The sequence below is a fragment of the Myotis daubentonii genome, chromosome 21, assembly GCF_963259705.1.
Source record: "Myotis daubentonii chromosome 21, mMyoDau2.1, whole genome shotgun sequence".
NCBI classification, from domain to species: domain Eukaryota; kingdom Metazoa; phylum Chordata; class Mammalia; order Chiroptera; family Vespertilionidae; genus Myotis; species Myotis daubentonii.
Window position 1 is genome coordinate 7,274,547 of NC_081860.1, and position 18,165 is coordinate 7,292,711.

The following is an 18,165-nucleotide window of genomic DNA, read 5'->3' on the forward strand; positions in this document are numbered from 1 at the left end:
GGAAATGTGTAGCTAGTGATGTACCTTACTTTGAATAAAGCATTTTTGATGTTTCTCTTGAAATTATCATTTTTTGATTACAAAATCCACCTTATTAACCGGTACACCTGGTATATAGGTATCAGTTTCAAATGGGACGGAACACATCAGATATCGTCCTGATGCTTTAGGTGGGCCTGCATCTGTTCACTCTAAGGGATGAAGTATGGACACAGACATGTATGTGTCTGATTGATTGCACAGGCAGAGGAAATGCTATGAAGAAAAACCAAGCCAGAAGCATCCTTCCAAGTCAGGGCTCAGATAGACCTACCACAGTCTGTCTTTTGACAATGTAATTGGAAAGGGCCCTTAAATTGGACTGGCATCCAGGAACCTCAAAAACCTGGAAGAGAACAGGATGACACTTGGCAAATAACAACTCTACTTTCAGAGAAATGCACAAAAAGTACTAGCATCAGAAATTCCCACCAGGATTTCTGGCCCTATGGGGGTTATGTCAAATACAAGTATTCAAAACATATTGAAGATTCACTATCAGCCGGGCACTCTACAAAAACTTGATAAGAATTATCTCATTTAAACCATCCAATGACTCTATGGTACAGTTTGCAGTTAATCCCATTTTATAGAAGGGAAAATTGAGGCACAAAGAGGCTAAATAACTTGACCAGGGTCTAAAGCTAGTAAGTGGTAGAATCAAAGAAGTATGACCCCAGAGCCTGTCCTCTTATCAGATTTGCCTTGCTGCCTTATGGGGATGAAATTACTGGGCAATGAACACTATTAAAACTCTCCAGGGACTGTAGGGCCCATACAGAAACACTTTCCCTGGGATATCCTCTAATACTGTTCTCTCTGCTTTGCTGGAATGTAAATGAGAAAATAACCTGGGTCAACCATGTCCTTGAATTATTTGTGGAAATGTGGTAAAAGGTATTGGTTTCCTGCTATTCACTAATCTAATGCAAGGAATGATTTAATTCATTTCTAACTAGCTTTACAAATGAATTTGGAGGCAGTGCCTCTGGAGCCAGCCTGCCAGGGACAACTACCAGCCGTGGCTCCTACCGCTAATCTGCCTGACCCTCAGACACTTTATCTGTAGAATATAGTTCCCACTTCAGACGACTGCTGTGAAAATTCAAATACTTGGAAGTGTACCGGGCATGGGAAAGCCCTCAATTAACTGTTACCTTGCTTTCCTTAGAAATTAAGTATTGTTTCATAATGTTACACCTAAAATTCTTGTAGCCAGATATACTTTGGAATTAGAATTTGGGGGATTTTTAGAAAGGAAACAGGGCATCTAGACTGGACACGTGTTATGAAAGTCACATAACACGTGGGATTTGGGACAGGGATAGATATGACTTTTTTTAAAAAATATATCTTATTGATTTTTTACAGAGAGGAAGGGAGAGGATAGAGAGTTAGAAACATCGAGGAGAGAGAAACATCAATCAGCCGCCTTCTGCACACCTCCTACTGGGGATGTGTCTGCAACCAAGGTACATGCCCTTGACCGGAATCGAACCTGGGACCTTTCAGTCGCAGGCCAACGCTCTATCCACTGAGCCAAACCGGTCAGGGCAGACTTTTTAATCTCAGTGGGATATCTAGAGATAATAAGCCTCATATCAGGTTTTGTGATGAAGTGAATTTGCTTGACACTACAAATAAATAAATAAATAAATAAATAAATAAATAAATAAATAAATAAAGCAAGCTCATTTTTAGAGCTCTTTGCATTTCTGAATGGTGGACAAGAGACTGTAGATTTTAACTGCACTACAGGGGTTTTACTGGGCATCTGCTCCCAGCATTAGCCATGTCCTCATTGAAGCGGGTCTCTCATTTACTCTTCCAGGACTTGCTCACCTCTGCATGTCTCACTGCAGAAAGGACACTGCAGGCCTGACTCATTGTTTTCTTCCCCACCAAGACTTCTTCCTTCGCCCATATTTCTTCTCTTGAATAATGGCTTCCCAGCATCCAGTCCCTTTGGAATCCCACCTCTCTACCCAGCCAACTGCTCTGAGCTGTTGCTGGTGCTTTCTAACTGTCCCTATACCTCTCCCACATTGTCTGGCTGGGACCGCCATTACTGCTATCCTCATTGGTCATTTGTACCTTTTGAAATCCAAGGATGTGTGTATTAAGAAATACACTCCATTGTAGTAGAGCTCAGGAAGTATGTCTCAGCGCTGTGGCTGTTGCAATGGTGTGAGCACACTCCACCATGACATGCTTCCTCGGCACACCAGGAAGTAGCAATGCCCGCCTGAACTAACTCCTAGAGCCACGTGCACAGTACCCCAGCCTTTCAGCCATTGGTCGCCTATAGCAATGTGTCTCCCTCTGATTGGTCGCCTATAGAAACGTGTCTCCTTCTGATTGGTCCCCTCATGCTATATATACCCCTGTAGTTCCTCAATTAAACGGATCTGCATCAATGAACCTGGTCCCCGGGGTCGTGCATGCAGACGCCCTAGTGCGTTGGGGCCCCGTCATCCTCACCCCCGAGGGATCCCCTGCTTCATCTGGAGCCCGAACGTGGGGCCCCCCGGAATGGCTGGACGGGTGAGCGACCCTCTACAGTAAAATGGGAATCTTTCCCCCTTTGGCGAGAGTGCCACAAGCACGCGCGCTCCACGCCTTACTGCAGAGCAGGCAAGTTAAGGTCTCTGAAAAGGAACTCCAAACTCATTGGGAGTATCTATTAAAGTCCAATCTGTGGTTAATCAAGGCCCCCATTTGGGACCCCTCCACTTGGGAGAAGGTCTTGAAAAGGATTCGACCCGCTGAGGTCCACGAGGAAAAACCGTTACCCCCTTCTCTGACATTCCGGCCTCATCGCCCGGAAGCCATGTCTCCATCCCTCCCTCCACCCTGGGCTCAGCTCCCAAACCGTCATGGTTTTGTTACTGTTGGTGGGATTTCCAAAAGGCACCACCAACTCCTCCATTCCACCGTCAACTGTCAACGGCTGCTGCAAAGGGTACCAACTCCCGCATTCCACCTCCAACTGTCAACGGCTCCCTCAAAGGGCACCCAGTGCCTTCACTGACGCGGGGAAGCATTACTGTGCAGCAATAATAAAGTCCCCTAAAACGTCCACCAACCCTACTTATCTTAGATATACTTATCAAGGCTCAGCATAAGTAGGAGAACTCAGAGCTATAATATACGCCCTTCTCTACTGTCAAAATAGTCCAGTCAATTTCTTCTCAGATAGTGCTTACACGGTGCATACGGCAAAAAAAATATAGGGTATTCCACCTTAAGAGTTAAAGATACCCCGCTAGATCAGAGCCTCCAACTCCTAAAGGACATCCTAGAGAACCGTAAACAGCCCTGATATATCCAACACTTACGGTCTCATACTGGCCTACCAGGCCCACTTTCCCTAGGCAACGCAGAAGCGGACAAACTAGTTCTTACCCTACAACCCATAGAAGAGGCCAGACTCCTACACACCAAATTTCATATGTCAGCCTCCTCTCTCCATAAGCTCTTCCCCCATCTTCCCCTAGCTCAGTGCAAGCACCTCATACGTGCTTGCCGATCCTGTGGCCCTCTACTACCCCTCAGGCCTTTACAACCCAGAGGGGCCAATACCCGAGGACTACAGCCCAATGCCATATGGCAAGCAAATGTCACGCATGTCCCAGCATTTGGCAAATCGAAATATGTCAACACAGTCATAGATACTTGCTCAGGAGCTACGTTTGCCCAGGCCCAAACGGGGGAAAATGTCAAACATAGCATTGCCACCTTCAAGGCTGCCTTTCTCATCCTTGGATTCCCGTGGGAGGTAAAAACTGACAATGGACCATGCTACACCAGCACTCTATTTCAAGACTTCTTAAAATCACATGACATCAAGCATACCATGGGCATCCGCTATAACCCCCAGGGACAGGCAATTATTGAAAGACTACACAGGGAACTCAAGGCCCAACTGATTAAAGAAAAAGGGGGAGTGATAGGGAGAAATCCTCATGCACTGCTAACCCAAGCCTTAACTACACTCAATTATTTTCATGTTGATGAGCATGGATTAACCCCTATGTATAAACATTGGGGAGGACTCCGGGACATACCAACACCTCTTCCTTTGGTCCGGTGGAGAGACCCACTCACTGGAGCCTGGAAAGGCCCCGACCCGCTCTTAACCCAGGGGAGAGGGTTTGCTTGTATTTTTCCAGAAGGCGACAAAAGTCCCGCGTGGATCCCTGCTCGTGACATCAAACCCTACACCATCAACGATGAGCCGTAGATCGCCACCAGCGCCCCCCGTGGAGGAAATGGAGGACCTGACCATAGAAGAGAACCAGCCCCGACGGCGGAGACGACCTGGACACCAATGAGCTCACCCCATCACCTGGGGTGACGTCAAGGCTCTACAGGACCAAGCTGCGCGCATGGCGCCAGAGGGGAACCCTTCGGCAGGAACGTTATTCTTATTAATGTGTGCTATCATCACTGGTAATAGCACAGGTGCACACAGATAAGGACTGTGGACTGTGATACCTCACCCTGGCGTTCTCATGCCAGTTAGTGTTTCCCAGTTTCCAGTGGCACGTGCCTCTGCTACTCCTTTTACCCGTCTATAAGGCCACCCTTCTATCTCCTTCTGAGTAGTGACAACTCCTTTGCTTTGGTGCTAATTAGAAAGGAAGGGGGAGATGTAGTAGAGCTCAGGAAGTATGTCTCAGCGCTGTGGCTGTTGCAATGGTGTGAGCACACTCCACCATGACATGCTTCCTCGGCACACCAGGAAGTAGCAACGCCCGCCTGAACTAACTCCTAGAGCCACGTGCACAGTACCCCAGCCTTTCAGCCATTGGTCGCCTATAGCAATGTGTCTCCCTCTGATTGGTCACCTATAGCAACGTGTCTCCCTCTGATTGGTCCCCTCATGCTATATATACCCCTGTAGTTCCTCAATTAAATGGATCTGTGTCAATGAACCTGGTCCCCGGGGTCGTGCATGCAGACGCCCTAGTGCGTTGGGGCCCCGTCGTCCTCACCCCCGAGGGATCCCCTGCTTCACTCCATCTCTTAATGAGAGGCAATTGCTGCTTTTTTATTGAGGATTGCTTTGATGATTCCAGAAAGAAGTGTCCTCTCCTCACCTGACATCCTTTTGTTTGTTGCTTCGTTCATACTCCAGTTCTCCTGTTCATTGTGGATATTGGCTGGGAGGCTGTGTAGCATCATGGTCAGGAGTCCAGGCACACTGCCTCCATCCAATCCTGCCTCTTGCTTTTGCTTATGTGGTCTCTTTATAAGCCTGGGCTTCCTCGTCTGTCAAGTGAAGGGACTAAAACAGCTTCTTCATTATTTAGCTTCCCTCAGTGTGACACAGTCGCTGGTTTGCTATCTGTAAAGGAAACCACTGAGCAGAGTGCCTGAGAACAGTATTATGTACATTATGCCAGGAGATCTCCACTGAAGAAACATGTCTAGTTCATGGTCCAAATCCTCCACAGTGCTTTTCATAATTTCTCACACATCATAGGTACAATGAACATTTGTCAAATTTAACTTTTCTCCATTATACTCTTCCTTAATATTTAAGTTGCTTCTAGCCCTTTTTGGAGTGAAGGTCTCAGATACTCAAAACAATGAAAAGATTATAGACAAAGTAGGAAGATTAGGTTCACAGATATACACAGTGTTTTATTTAAATACGCACGAGTCACAAAGAAATATATTTATTTTTTTTTTTGAATAGCTCAACCTAAATAAAACCTGGGAAAGTCCATACCCATCATCGCTACTGAAGAATAACAGAGTGAGGAATGAAGGAAAGAAATCAGAATGACTATCTGGCTGAGACAATGGGAAGCTTCATTAAGGTCTGTTAAGCCCCAAATACTAGGTCAGTTATGGCGGGGGGTGCTTTGAGCTCTGTGAAACTGTAAGTATACATAATTGCACTGTGTAATCCAGTCAAACCTTGGTCTTGCGGTACTCTGCTACCAATCCAGCTGCTGTTCCAGCTGTTTCTTTTCATCCCAAACGGCTCCTCTTGGTTCAAGTGAGCCAAGGCAGCAAAGGAGATAGAAACCTTTCCTTTCTCTGGTTTTGGATACCTATGTGACTGACCCTCTGATTAGGTCATCCTCTGCTGTGGCTGTGAAAGCGGTAGCTGGGGAGATGAGGATAGAGGCATAACAGAGACCAAAACAGAAAAACTGCATCTAATCCAAGTTACCAGGTTCACAGAGGAATGCCCCCCTTTCCAGATGCCTGGCTTCTGGGCATACAGTTGAGCTGCCATGTGAAATTGACAGAGTGATTGATGAAAGAGAGAGCTTGCCTTCACCTACCATCTTCAGCCCTCAAGGTAGGTGGGCACTTCCAGGACCCCTCAGAATTCCAAGCTGGACACAGTGAAGGCCTGAATATACTGCCCTGAGTGTGCAGGGCTTTTGATGGGGTTTTCTACCACTAGTCATTTATTCCTAAGAGCACCCAATTCCTTTTGGGGGGGAATTGTTTCATGCCATAGTGTGCAATCAAGATATGGTGGCAAATCTGGGTTGTGTGTCCTCCCATTTTGCAATGGAATATTTCAAACCAAGCCCTTGAGCCTTCAGTTTGATCCTGTAAGCAACCCCAGAGCCTTTTAGAAAATTCCCTTTCTACTGGTTTGTCAGAATAAGTTTCTATGGTTTGAATCAAAGAATGCAAACTCAGACCCCATCTGAAACAAGAATTTTGACCTTGATCTTTCTACTAACATCACTTATATTCCTTCTAGACTAGAGGTGGGCAACCCCTGGCACCTGTGCCAAACATGGCACGCCAGTAACTTTTGCTGGCACGCTAAACCCTCTCTTATAATCTTCAATTTGCAATTTTTGTGAACATTTGAATGACTTCGATGTTAAATTACAAGGAACTGGCAAGACACTTGATGTTATGTTTGGTTACATAGAGGCTTTTGAAAAGAAACTGGAAGTCTTTAAGAGGGATGTGGATGGTGAGAGATTTAGATATTTCCCAAACCTCAAGAGGCACATCAAAGACCTCCCACAAGATGACAGAACAGACTGTCAAAGCCTTCAAAAGCTGGTTTTAAACATCATCGCGTCAACTATTGAGCAGTTCTTCTCAAGATTTGCGAAATTCAGAGACCTGGAAGAGACAGCAAAATTCATGAGGTTTCCAGACAGCATGAAACTGGAGGAACTAAATTTAATAATGCTTTCATGAATAGACATGGCTGACTTTGAAATGCAGTTGATTGAATTTCAGGAGTAGCTCAATTTGGAAGCAGAAATTTATTGACCTTAGAGTTGACTTGGAAAACATTGAAAAAAAGCGATTAAGAACAGGAGTACCAGAGAGAAGTGTCGAAAATAAACTATTGAGGACTTCCAATGCCATTCCAGAAAATTGTTTCTGTTTAAAAAACTTTGCAACAGCGTTACTCTCCATGTTTTCATCCACGTACGCTTGTGAATCTTTGTTCTAAGTGATGCATTTTGTTAAGTCTCGTAATAGGAGTAGCCTGACGGATGAAAGTAGTAGCTTGTGCATCTCTCTGAAGGTCATGAAATATAAACCTGATGTAAAATCTCTGTCATCAGTGATGCAGCAGCAAAAGTCCCACTGATAATGTCAAACGGGGTCATAAAGTTTTCTGTCGGACTGTCAGTGTACATGTATACATTAAAAAATAAATGTATTTTTCATCATTATATACTGTGTTTTTGTCGCACGAGTGAATTTTATTATTTCTTCAAGGTTCTTCACATACGTACACCTTAAGAAATACCAAGTAGGCATAAAATGTTCTCAAAAAATTAGGGTTGGCACGCAGAAGAATTTTGAGTCAGAGATTTTGCTGGTTTTGGCACGCACTCACAAAAAGGTTGCCCACCCCTGTTCTAGACCTACTTTCCTTTCAAGCTTCCAGGTGTTAAGGGAGCATTCCCCAGAGAAGTAGGAAAAAAAATGAAAGACACCCATAAGCAAGTAATCCAGGGAGCCGTGACAGGCAGTTTGAGGAGCAAGTCTGCGCTCACTGAGGGTCTGGAGCAGTTAGGCTGGATAGATCCTGTGGAACTGTGTGGGCTGAGCTGACCAGCTCACTGAAGGCTGGCAAGCTAAGCATCCAAACTGAGTTTATTTTTTTTTTTTGGTTGAAAACCTTTTCTCAAGTGAACTGATATGATTTAATTTTCTGTATCAAGATATAATGCCGTGGTGTCCTCAATGCTTATTTCTTGGGACACATGGACATGTTTGATTCTATACTAATCCCTGTACCACTTGAGTCCATATGTAATTTTTGGCATTCTCCCCTTCCCTGTTTCTTTTTTTTTTTTGAGTAGTTATCTCTCATTTCTCATTACTAAACTCATGTCTGCACAATGTATCCCTCTTCTATTTTTATGTTGCCTTAGAAACAAGGAAATGAAGCTAGTTAAAACTAAGTGTAAAGCAAGAGTGAAGAGGGATTTGGTTGTGAGTACAGTCCGTACATCTCAGTGCAAGGCATCACTTTTCCTCCTATAAAACCAGTTTTGTGTTGTATTTTGAAATGACAAGGTTATCCTCCAGACACAGGAGATGTTACTGCGTTCAGAAACACATTTTATTTCTCTCAAATTTTACTCAACTTCCTCAGCTGCTTTCCCTCTCACATGAACTGTTCATCATCTCGGCAGAAATCACTGGAAATCACTGAGTTCTATTTTTGTGTAGATATATACATCAGAGTCTTGTCAGAGAGGAGGCATGGAAGATGTATCAGGTAGCTTTTGTTACTCAACAAGTCACTGTGAAACAGGCGTTTAAAGTCACAATCTTTTGTTTACTTGTTCATTTATGATTCTGTGGATCAGAAGTCAGGCTCCACTGAGGTCTTATTCTTGCTCCACTTGTGTCACTTGCAGACTTAAGCTGGGACATCTGAGATGGCTGGGAAGACTGGCCCTGTCTTACCTCAAGATCTCTCATCCTCCAGGAGGCCGGGGACCCAGCTCAGGTTCTCCCTGTGGGTACTGGGTTCTAAGATGATGAGAACGGAAGTGGTGAGGCCACCTGAGACCTAAGCTCAGAAGTCCCACATTGTCACCTCAGCCATAGTCTGTAGGTCAAAGCAGGTCACAAGACCAATCCCAACTCAAGTAGTGGAGAAATACACTACATCTCTGAATGAGAGAAGCTGCAAAGAAATTGTGATTATTTTCAATCCACCACAGCAGGAAACCCCAAATTCATTATTTTATGAAGGACCAATTCGGCAAAAAGTCTTCTGATTTTAAAATAATCATCATCTCTGGCCCTGTCTAACCTCTCATTATTTGATTAGTGCTTGTGAATTTACAAAATGCTTTCTATATCTCATTTATCCACATGACAAACTTTTGAAGTGTGTCTTCTCCTGTTTTCAGATAAAAGATTAGAAGCCCAGAGAAGTTAATGACTCCCTCAGGGTCCCAAAGCTATGACGTGTGGGCACCTCCAGTCTATGCTTGTCCCCTGCACTTCTTATGAGGAACTCTATTTCTTTCAAAAGAGTGTGGTCTGCTTGGTTATTATATTCAAGGTCAGAAGGGAAGCTGGTTCTTTCCCCCAGTGTGAAGATTGCCAGTTCAGGGCTACCTGTTACAGATGGGCACAGTTTCATCTGGGAGGCACTTTTCCCTAACCATGCATCTGTGCTGACAAATTTCAGAAGAGTTTCGTGGGAGCTCTTTTATACCAGTAACTAAATTGACTGAACTTCAACTAGAAGCATAGACAGCTGCTGCTACTCAGAAAAGCAGGGCTAACAGCCAGCTCCCTCAGAAAAGGTAGAAGTCGATAAGGAACTTTCATGGCTGCTAAGCGTATACAGTGAAATTTGCCAAACCTATTCCCTTCAGAAAGCTACAGTAGCTACCCACTCATTGAGTTATGCCTGCCATGGTTCTCTCACACAACTATTTTTATATTCAGCTGGAAACATGTTTGACCTGTTAAATACTCATCTTTTAAAAAATGATGAAAGGAAAGCTCTGGCCAATTCCGTGAAAATCTTGAGAATTTATTAAAGGGATGTTTTAAAAATGAAATATGCATCATTGAAACAGAACCTCTACACTGGAAAAACAGTGTGAGGGCATATAGAGGGATCAGAGATCATTATTACCCACTGAGAGGGAATGCCAACCTTCACTGACTATTTTGATACATTAGTTACTTACCGAGTGCATTTCTGTGCTTCCTGTGGTTTTTCATCTTAGATGCCAAGGAATCAGAGGTCAGGGTTCTTGGGAAATTGTTCATTGTCCAACACTGTGAATGACAGCACTGAGTTCTCAATTATGTTGTTTTGCAGCTCCCACATTTTTATTGTTGAAGCATTCTTATTTACAACTTCTCTGTTTGCCCCCAATTCTGTGAGAGAGGGCAATTTCCAAACGTATGAGTGGGGAAACAGTCTCTGAGGAGTTAAGTGGCTGTTCTAAATTCACAAATCTAGTCATGTCAAAGGAGGAGCTAAAAACCCATATTATGACTCCTTCCACCTGTCATATTGCTTTTAAAAATATATAATAAGTTATTTTTTTCTGAACATGAAAGAAACCAATGCACTTAAAAACAAAAGACTAAAATAGACAATAAAAATTACCTAAGATCCCCACCCAGAAATGACCCCTGTTCCTCTGCCATCATTTGGCTCTCTTTTCTTTGTGTTTAGTTTGACACAGTTATGTGAATATATAGATTTTACACCTGGTGTTTGTTGTTTAGCTTGTGTTTAAACTTAGGTCAGGAATATTTTTCCATGCTAGTAAAAAAAAAATCTTTGAAAATGTAATTGTAAAATGCTGCAGTGATATGATGTCATATGTGTTTTCCATAAACCATTCAGTCCATGCTCTTTTGTTTGACACACAGAGAATATGTTACTTTTATTATAGTAAATAGCAATAGGGTGAAAAATTAAAGATAAATCTTCTTTTATATTTCTGGGTTTTTCCTTTGATCATATTTTTATGGGACTATATGGTAAAAGCTATTATGATTATGAAGGCACTGGGACATTTTTTTAACTATGAATTCTGCATTAAACGCAAGTGTAATTCAGATTGTGCAAGAAAACATCTCAGTAGTAAACAGCAGGGTTCTAACTACTGGAAATTCTTTTCTACTAGAGTTGGGAACATATTCAATGGATAGGGGCTTCATCTCACAGATTAGATCCTCTTCTATAGATATTAATAATTTCCTTAATGGGCTTCACTGTATTACTTCTGTTCACTGTATCCCTGTTCCAAGATTCTGCTATCAAATCCACAAAATTCACCACTATGAGAGTAAAAAGGGGGAGTGAAAGAAATAACTCAAGGATAGAAAACTGGTGAGAAGGCTGTTGTAGTTATCCCTTCCTTTACATTTATTCCTTCTGCCTGAAATACTAAACATGGGGTTTGTTTGTAACCCCAACACTTGTTTATTTGCACACTCAATTAATACAAAGAAGTACTCTGCCCACTAGAAACCATAAGAGACTTTCATTTCTAATAAAGTTAATACCAATCTTTAATATCCCACATTCAAAAAAAAAAAAAAACAAAACAACTCTTTCGTGGTGCTTTTACTTTTTTACCAAAGTTTAAGGGTCATGGGACCACAAAGAGAGAAAACCACTGTGGTCCATCCCCAGCCCTGATTGGTCCATTTCTTGCTCTGACCTCATAAGGCGCCATTGTGATCCGATTGCCAACCAACCCTATATAAGGTGCTGGCTGAGCCCAGGAAGCTGTGGGTAGACGTGGTTGTTTGGATTTGTTGTTAGTAGTGGATTGGCGGATTGATTGGTTGTTGCTTTTGACCTCTTCCTTCTCCTCATTCTCCTCTTCCCCCTCCTCCTCCTCTTCCTCTTCCTCGCCCTCCTCCTCCTGCTCCCCTCCTACCACTGATCCCCTTCAGTGGAAATTTTTAAATCACCATGTGTGATTTTTTGGAAGACATCTCGGCCAAAGTGGACTGCCAGTTTGGCAATTATGCCCTCCTCAGTAAAATCGGGAGGGGCTCCTTTGGCCAGGTGAGACTGGCCCGGCACCTCATAACCAGCATGAAGGTGGCGGTGAAAATAGTCAACTGTGAAGATCCCGCAGACGTGGCCGAAGAAATTGATTGTCTGAAAGAACTAAACCACCCGAACATCATAAAACTATTTGAGGTGGTCAACACCAACCACCAGGTATACATGTTTATGGAATATGCCCGGGGAGGTACCTTATACAATTATCTAAAGAAGTGGGGTCCTATCTTGGAGACGGAAGCACAAGCCCCATTCCGGCAGCTGCTGTCGGCTGTCCACTACTGTCACCAAAAACATATCGTCCACCATGACATAAAACCCGAAAACATCCTGCTGGACATGGGGTTGAATATCAAACTGGCTGACTTCGGACTGAGTGCTGTGTTCTGCAAGGAGGAAAAACTCAGCATCTTCTGTGGCACTCCCAACTACAAGGCCCCAGAACTGTTCGGGCTTGAACCATACGAAGGCCCGAAGGTGGACGTCTGGAGCATGGGGGTTGTGCTATACAAGATGCTGACCGGAGTACGTCCGTTTGGGGGAAAAACCTTAGAAGAACTGGAGGAGCACATCTTGAGTGGGCACTTTTCTCTTCCGGCTTTTCTATCTGTACCGTGCCACACACTCTTAAAGACAATGATTGACATCGACCCCGGCCGAAGACCCAACGTGGGATTTCTTCTGCAAGATGCCTGGGTGAATATCGGGGAGGCTGACCAAATGACCCCATACATTGAACCAGCCTGCACTGACATCGACCCCCAGGTCACTGAAATCATGCGGACACTTGGGTATGAGCAGGAAGAGATAGAGTCATCCCTCACGGAGAAGAAGTTTAATAGTGTGATGGGCACGTACAGGATATTAAACATGCAACTTAACACCAGCATCCAAACAGTAAAAGTAAGCCCCAGGTCCTCCTGTGACTCCAACATAACAGTTTGTACATCCGAGGGGACTTGGAGATCAGAGACGGAAGGCAGCGACCCTCGGAATACACCAACGAGCCCAGAGTTCAGTGTGCCCACCACCACACCACCGGGGGGCCTGGACTGGGGTATTGCCACCCCTCCAATTAGAGTGGAGGTGAAGAGGGTCATCCGGTCATGCAGTGCGCACTTGCAGAACATCAGCCAGCCTGGCAGTGCGCACCTGTAGAACATCAGCCAGGCTGGCAGTGCGCACCTGCAGAACATCAGCCAGGCTGGCAGTGGGCACCTGCAGAACATCAGCCAGGCTGGCAGTGCGCACCTGCAGAACATCAGCCAGGCTGGCAGTGCGCACCTGCAGAACATCAGCCAGGCTGGCAGTGCGCACCTGCAGAACATCAGCCAGGCTGGCAGTGCGCACCTGCAGAACATCAGCCAGGCTGGCAATGCGCACCTGCAGAACATCAGCCAGGCTGGCAGAGAACACATGCAGAACACCAGCCAGCATGCCAGCGAACAATTGAAGAGTACTTCCCAGCCAGACACCAGGGGGGAATTAAGGAAACAGAAACTGAAGCCAGAACTCCAAGGTGACAGTAACGTGTTGCCTGTCACCCAGAACAGTAGCAGCCCCAGAAGCTGCAGTGGAGGCACAGAGAGAACCACCAACAAAGGCGAAGCTAGGCCATCTTGTCAGGAGACCCGAGCCTCCTCACCTGACCATAGCCAGCGCAGAAAAGGGATGGTGAGGAGGCTTTTAGGGTTTTTAAAAAGATGCTGCTGCTGCACAGGAGAAAATAAAAAACCACGCGTAAAAATTACGCGGGTGGTACCGATTTAACATTCAAACATGGAGTGTCGGTGGCCACGCTTCACACACCAAGACCAAGAGGAAAAGAGGGTTAAATTGGCCACAGACTAAAGAGAAGACAATGAACTGAGTGAGACCATGACCGGACAGTACACCACAGCACACTAGACCAAAAGCGAGGGGAGGTCAGTTCACCGCCACTCACATGCCAGAACCTGAGGGGAGGACGGCTAACGACAGCTCACTCGGCCAAGACGTGGGTAGGTCTGTTCACCTGCTACAATACAAAGAAACCTTGAGAAAATTATCCTAAGTGAAATATGTCAGACACAAAAACACAGATACTGTATGATTCCACTTATATGAGGTACCTAGTCAACCTCAGAAAATAGATTTGGTGGTTGTCATGGGTTGGTGGTAGGAGGAATGGGCAGTTCAAGGTATAGTTTCAGTTTTGCAAGGAAAAAATTCTGGGGCTTGGTTACACAAAAGTGTGAATATAGTTAATAATACTGAACTGCAACCTTTTAAAAATAGTTAAGGTAATAAATTGTATGTCATGTGTACTTGACCACAATTAAAAGTTTAAAAAAAATTTTTTTAGAAGCAGAAGCAATAGAATCTCAATTTCCTGTTTTGGCAATATATGATATATAGGTAGGGTATTACCATTGGGGTCACTGGGTGATGGGTACAGAAACTTCCTGTGCTATTTTGCAATTTCTTGTGAGTTTATAATTATTTCTAGATAAAAATGTTTTTTAAACAATACTCAAAAATCATCATTTCCTAATTATTTTACTACGATTTGCAATGAACTGTATTCTTGAGATTTTTTTAAGTCTCTTGTACTTCTCTAGTGTTGCACATCACCCCTCAAAAATCTACATTCAGTTGGAAGCTGGAAATCAGTGGGAGTATTTATACCACGAAAATTAGTGAATGCTACAAGCAAGGGCTCCACACTAACAACCCCCAGCCGGTTGTTAAGCTTTTGCCAGGAGCCTGTGGTCCAGGTGTCCTCAGGATTAAAATTAGGTTAGCTCTGAATCCTATGCTTGTGAGAGGATGAGACAAATAAGTGGCGACTAGCTGACCATAGCAGTAACTTAGAAACTTCAAAGCTGGGGATTACACCCCTAGGGGTGTTTCTCCCTAGAGAGCTGTGATAGTTAATGTTTGTGTTCACTTGGCTGAGCTGAGGGAGGCCCAGATAGCTGGTAAAACATTATTTCTGGGTGAATTCTGGAGGCTGTTGCCAGAAGAGATTAGCATTTAAATTGTGTATTAGACTGAGTAAAGAGGATCTACCCTCACCAATGTGGACAGGTATCACCCAATGCATTTTGAGGGCCCGAATAGAACAGAAGGTGGAGGGGAAAATTCTGTTTCTCTTCTGGAGCTGGGATGTCCACTTTCTCTTGTCTTTCTCTGAGTATCAGACATCGGAGCTCCTGGTTCTCCAGCCTTCAGACTCTGGGACTTACACTAGCAGCCCTGGTTCTCAGGCCTTCACATTGGGCTGAATTATACAACCGCTTTCCTGGTTCTCTAAGCTTGCAGACGGCAGATCATGGGACTTCTCGGCCTCCATACCACGGTGAGTCAATTCCTATAATAAATGTCCTCTTACATATGTGTATCTATTTATCTATAGTTTCTCCACTGGCTCTGTTCCCCTGGAGAACTCTGACTCATACAGAGGTAAAGGGGACAGACCTGACCTGCAGGGTTGTTTTGAGAGGCGAGGGTCGACTGAGTGTGTGTTTTCTTGACAGCGGGTTTTCTCATGCTTGGAGCTCTCTCTCCCCCAGGGCTCACCTGCTCTCCATCTCCTGAATTCATTGGAAGTGAAGCAGAGTGGGGGGCGGCGGGGAGGGGGTCTGGCTTTCCTCCATTTCCTGCTCTTGTGGTGGAGACATCTCTTTTCTTTTCATTCCCATTGAAGATTTTATTACACCTGTGTGGCTCTTAGAGAAAGTGAGGTAAGAGTCCACGAGGGTTGAGGATCTCAGGGCAAGGCGTTCCACCAGCTAAAGCAGTGGTTCTCAACCTTCCTAATGCCGCGACCCTTTAATACAGTTCCTCATGTTGTGGTGACCCCCAACCATAAAATCATTTTCGTTGCTACTTCATCACTGTAATTTTGCTACTGTAAACAATATGTAATTATAGATGTGTTTTCCGATGGTCTTAGGCGACCCCTGTGAAAGGGTCATTCGACCCCCAAAGGGGTCGCGACCCACAGGTTGAGAACCGCTGGTCTAGAGGCAGTTCTCCCTGCAGTTCACTCCAGTGATGGGAAGGAGTCAGTTGCCCTAGGCTGAGCCCTTTTCTCCTTGATTGTGTCTCACGGAAGTTGGGAAACATTCCTTCCTGGGTGGTGCTCTTGGATGGCTGAATGTGGGAAAGAAACTCAGAATAACTGTTGGATAAGCCAGGTCAGATGCTTGAGTGAGTTTGTATCCGCATTGCTCAAAAGTTCCTATCGCTGCTCTTTTGAAGTTGCAGTTTTGACTGACAACTTGGGCCTTGGGTCTGCAGGCCTTGTCCACCCTGCTGGTAGAAAATCCTTATCCTCTTGCTTTGCGATGTGACTGCTCATAGTTGGGATGAGTTGGTTGAGCGGCCGGTCCGGTTCCTTCTCTTTCCCGCGGCGCCGCAGACCCTTCTCTTCCCCCCGGGGAAACCGACGTGCCCACGAGCGAGGCGGCGCCCGGTGCCTACCTGGTCGTCCTCAAAAATGATTTTGGCGGGGATTTCCTTGCGAATGATCTTCCCGAAGATCGTGTCGCCACCAGGCCGAGCGGCCTGAGCCTTGGCGATCTCATCTGCCTTCGTGGCCTCGATTCCGCCAGGCTACCGGGGGCGCAGCGCGGGCGGAGGGAGGAGCTGGGAGCCGGCCCAAGACCCAGCCTGGGGGAGGTCCTCCATCCCGGGCTTCAGGAGCCGGGGGAGACCGTTTTCTTTATTCTTTTTTTAAATTTATTTATTTTTTAATATGTTTTTATTGACGTCTTACAGAGAGGAAGGGAGAGGGAGAGGGATAGAGAGAAACATCGATGAGAGAGAAACATCCATCAGCTGCCTCCTGCACCCCCCCTCCTGGGGATGTGCCCGCAACCAAGGTGCATGCCCTTGGCCGGAATCGAACCTGGAACCCTTGAGTCCGAAGGCCCAGGCTCTATCCACTGAGCCAAACCGGTCAGGGCTTCTTTATTCTTTTCCTGTCTCTCAGAGTGGAGTTGCTAGTGTAAGCCGGCTCTCGCTGGCTTTAAGGACCCTTGCGGGGAACACTGGGGGCTGTGCCTGGGAAGATCCGCTAATCCAGGCAGTGTTTGCGGGGTGAGGCGCCGTGGCCCTTTCATTTCTCAGGTACGGGAGGTCTTGGCTCCAGGACGTAAGCCCTCCTTGCATCATTTTTATTTTTCTCCCTCCAACAGTGATTCTCAACCTGAACTGCGCGTTAAAATCACTTGGTGAGTTTTTTTTGTTGTTTGTTTTTTGTTTTTGCCTTTTTATTCATCAGCTTTATTTTGATGTTCAATATATCTGACTTTTTTTTTAATTGCTTAAAGTATTACAAAGGGTATTACATATGTATCCATTTTATCCCCCCGCCCTAGACAGTCCCCTAGCCTCCCCTATCCCCCAGTGTCTTATGTCCATTGGTTATGCTTATATGCATGCATACAAGTCCTTTAGTTGATCTCTTTCCCCCCTACCTCCTGCCCCCAACCCTCCCCGGCCTTCCCGCTGCAGTTTGACAATCTGTTTGAGGCAGCTCTGCCTCTGTATCTATTATTGTTCAAAAGTTTATAATGGTCTCTATGGTCCATGAATGAGTGAGATCATGTGGTATTTTTCCTTTATTGACTGGCTTATTTCACTTAGCATAATGCTCTCCAGTTCCATCCATGCCGTTGCAAATGGTAAGAGTTCCTTCCTTTTTCCAGCAGCATAGTATTCCATCGTGTAGATGTACCACAGTTTTCTAATCCATTCATCTACTGATGGGCACTTAGGCTGTTTCCAGATCTTAGCTATGGTGAATTGTGCTGCTATGAACATAGGGGTGCATATATCCTTTCTGATTGGTGTTTCTGGTTTCTTGGGATATATTCCTAGAAGTGGGATCACAGGGTCAAATGGGAGTTCCATTTTCAGTTTTTTAAGGAAACTCCATACTGTCTTCCATAGTGGCTGCACCAGTCTGCATTCCCACCAGCAGTGCACAAGTGTTCCTTTTTCTCCACATCGTCTCCAGCACTTGCCATTTGTTGATTTGTTGATGATAGCCATTCTGACAGGTGTGAGATGGTACCTCATTGCTGTTTTGATTTGCATCTCTCGGATGATTAGTG

At 45.0% G+C, this 18,165-nt stretch overlaps 1 pseudogene; it reads left to right on the forward strand.

Annotated features, from left to right (window-relative positions):
- Window positions 1-11,965: 11,965 nt before the first annotated feature.
- LOC132223042 (inositol polyphosphate multikinase-like) overlaps window positions 11,966-18,165 on the forward strand; it is a 55,659-nt pseudogene continuing 49,459 nt past the window's right edge.